Consider the following 2,302-nt stretch of genomic DNA (forward strand, 5'->3'; position numbering starts at 1 on the left):
ATCTTTCTATATCTTCAGTGCCTAGAAGAATATATACACACAGTAGGTGCACAATAAATATTTGGTGAATGAATGAATGGAAAAAGTCTTCTGGACATTCTCATGCCAAAAGAACAGAACACCTCTGCCGACTGCTTCAGCTTCTCTAACCTAAACTCAGGCTTTAAGAAGATACTCCATTCTGTACTCCTTTCCATCTTAAGATTCAAAACTTCAGGCTGATCCTAACAAATCTTTTCTGACTGGCTTGCTTTTGTGTTTTGTATTTCTGCTTGGTTTAGTTTGGCAGAAGAGGCTCGTGGCAAAGCCATGTGCAACTCTCCCTGCGTGTCTCTGGATCCCCATGTGCTTTCAATGGAAACATGTCTGAGGTTACTATTCTAAACAACCAGCAAATAATAAAAAACTAGCTCATCGCTTAAGTAGAGTAGAAAACAAATCCAACCACGCTGATGCCCACTTCCATGGAAACTCCAAATGAGTTCAGAAGGCCAGTACTGGCAATACTTTCAGCTTTGATTGTCTTTTGTTGTCCCAGGGATTGTGTTTGCAGACTCATGATGAGAGCTGGAGGCTTTTTGAATTGAACGCACCAAGAAGGAAGCTTTCGAAAGTCCAAATCAATTATCTTCAGCAGCATCTAAACAATTATTATTTTGTGAGGAGTTTGCCAGTCAGACTCTTTGGCACATGCACTAGGGACCCTCAAATCATGCCAAGTACTTAGCAGAAATCTCATCACCCCTAAAATAAGCAAGACTGGTACAGAAGGGCTTTGCTGATTCAGATGGGAGGCTGCATCAACTCCTCTGGCTTCTGCAGTCTTCAAATAGCTGCAGCATTGCCTACAGAAGCTTAGGATAAACATTGAACATTCCAAAGACCGAACACTCAACCGTGTGACATCTAAATGTTCATGGTGTCTTCTCCTAAAAGGATCTCAGTATATCTAATCATAGCTGTGCCGGTTAATCATTTCTCAAGAGTTACATTTGCAAAAGTATCTGTAAGGCCAGACTGCCTATTAATAAGTCCCAAGGATGCACATTCTATTCATACAAAGAAGATGGTACCCCATCTTCTATGTTTTCTCTGACACTTTTAGAACCCTTAGTCATGAACTCTTTCACATTCTGAACACTCAACCAGCACAAATGTCTAGTTCATCCTTTATATATATATATGTATATATACACCATACTTTAATTTATCATTTATTTTAAGATGCACCATTATTTTATGTAAAGCTAAGAAAGAAAATGATGCTCTCAATTAAATTAGAACAAGCCATTGATTATAAGCTGTGTCCTGATCAGAGATGTTGGGTTGTAAAAATTGTACATCTTAGAATTACGTGAGAATGTACACATGTGCATGTATGTGTAGGGAGAAAGAGAATGATGTAGTTAATTAAAAAACTCATGTAAGTAGTTTAGAGCAGCTTTAATATTTAATATTTTCACTATTTCTTTTTTTTAATTTTTATGTATGTATGTATGTATGTATTTATTTATTTTTCAGGTGAGGCAACTCTTGGTTGACCTCACAGGTTGCAAGGACCTTGTCAGCTTACAATCTCTTATTTTTTTATTCTTTACACCTACAGCACCTGGTCTTCCTAGGTTGTCTCCCATCCAAGTACTAACCAGGCCCAACCCTGCTTATCTTCCAAGATCAGAAGGAATCGGGCTTGTTCAGGGTAGCATGGCCATAGACATTTTCACTGTTGCTAATATTAAAGAAAATAACTATGATATTGTTTTTAGAAATCTACTTAGGGAATTTTAACAGAATTTTAAAAATTATCAACTGTATAAAGTCATTTCCATTTTAGACTCTAGTGAGCATGCACTGAGTTTGCTAACATGAAAATGAATTGCTCTTCTGCTCACTTTTTGCACAGGGCCAAGCCGGGTTCTGTGAGCACATGTGATTAAGTAATATGGCAAATGGCCATCATTCTGAGATCTGGAATTCACTGATGTAGTCACTCACTCACTCTCATAACCTCCTTTGATCGTCTTTTGTCTGGTGATTTTCTGGGTTTATCACTAATTCATTTACAGAATGAGGGATAAAACTAGATTGATTTCTAAGCACCCTTTCTGCTTTAACGTTCAGCTTTATATGAATTCCACTTTGATTTTTAAAGATGTAGGAATCAGCTGGTAAACATTTAATGAACATATTACAAGAATGTAAACTTTCTTGAGCACTTACTATGTGCAAGCACTATGGTAATTTCTTTCCACACAGAATCTCATTAAATCCTTGAAGCAGCTCTGCGACATAGATTTTACTA

The 2,302-nt window shown here is 37.2% G+C and overlaps 1 pseudogene; it reads right to left on the bottom strand.

Annotated features, from left to right (window-relative positions):
- Positions 1 to 1,597: 1,597 nt before the first annotated feature.
- Positions 1,598 to 1,716, bottom strand: LOC120607494 (uncharacterized; annotated as a pseudogene).
- Between the last annotated feature and the right edge of the window lie 586 nt (positions 1,717 to 2,302).

Source organism: Pteropus medius, unplaced genomic scaffold (assembly GCF_902729225.1).
Source record: "Pteropus medius unplaced genomic scaffold, Ma_sr-lr_union100, whole genome shotgun sequence".
In the NCBI taxonomy this organism is placed as follows: domain Eukaryota; kingdom Metazoa; phylum Chordata; class Mammalia; order Chiroptera; family Pteropodidae; genus Pteropus; species Pteropus medius.